The 1,179-nt window shown below is 49.1% G+C and overlaps 1 pseudogene; it reads left to right on the plus strand.

Annotated features, from left to right (window-relative positions):
* The first annotated feature begins 458 nt into the window (after positions 1-458).
* On the plus strand, positions 459-582 carry LOC142210913 (U2 spliceosomal RNA; annotated as a pseudogene).
* The last annotated feature ends 597 nt before the right edge of the window (positions 583-1,179 follow it).

Here is a 1,179-nt window from a genome sequence, read left to right on the forward strand (position 1 = left end):
AGTAATTAAAGGTGTATACGTGTCTTAGCCAAAGTTAAGCTCCTTTACTTTTTGTGAACATCGCAATTGAGATTGGGGGGGAGATGAGGGAGAATCAAGGAATTATTTAAAGGGATTTCCACCAGGGGAAACAGAGCTTAAAGGGGCTCTATCAGCAAAATTATGCTAATAGAGCCCCACATATGCGTGAATAGCCTTTAAAAAGGCTATTCAGGCACCGTAAATTTTATATTAAACCCCGGTCCCGTCTGTAAATAAAAGCATTAAAACATATCTTCATATCTTCTATCGCAAATCTTATCGAATGTGCACCATGACCTCTTCTGTCTTCTTGTAATGATGCCCTCTGGTTCCGTGTCTTCTTCCGTCTTCTTGTCTTCAAATCCCGCGCCTGCGTAGTAGCGCTTCCCTCCGGAGCGCTACTGCGCAGGCTCACTCGCAAACTGCCATTAAGTAAAATCGCTTCTCAGCCTTTTGGCTAAGATCAAGTGTAGTATCTGTTCTTATCAGAAGCAGGAAGTAAGTGAAACTGCCTTAGGTGCTGCACTAGGGCCCACCGTGCAGGAGTAGACTAAACCCTGTGGAGATGGGAATGGAGAAGCACTTAGGGCATGTTGCTGGGAGAAGAAGCTAGTAACCAGTTCCGCCAGTGTTTTTTGTCGTCGGCCACTGCAGGGGACTGGTGAAGACTTCGGATGCTGGCAACATGACCACCAGGTGCCTGGGGATCTTGGCTGGGGGCCGGGGAAGCGCTCGAAGGCCTCTAGTATTGTGCCCTGGGGGCAGAGTGGACCCCGGGGTGCCTTAGACCACTGGGCGTGGAAAACCCACTGGTTTTTGGCACATTGCGTGGCACTAGCCTACACCTTTTTGAGCACCCCACTCCTTATGCCTGGTTTACCAGTGCGGGAGAATTTTTATAGATTGGTGGAAAACCGGGCCTTGACTGGCACTTTACCACTTATTTAACTATTTTTTCACTTCTTTTTGTCCACTCATCACCTTTTTTGTGTGTCGACGAAAGGATGCTGCACCCTTTTGGGATGCCCCTGATGGTCGTTTGGGAGGTGAAGTCTGTAATGGTCTTCCCTCCTGTCTCTTTGGTGATCCGCCCTGGGTCGACTGGGGCGGAAGCTGGTACTTGGTCTGAGTCCAGGAGTATCCTAGGTGGTGGCAGCC

This window comes from Leptodactylus fuscus, chromosome 6 (assembly GCF_031893055.1).
Source record: "Leptodactylus fuscus isolate aLepFus1 chromosome 6, aLepFus1.hap2, whole genome shotgun sequence".
NCBI lineage: Eukaryota > Metazoa > Chordata > Amphibia > Anura > Leptodactylidae > Leptodactylus > Leptodactylus fuscus.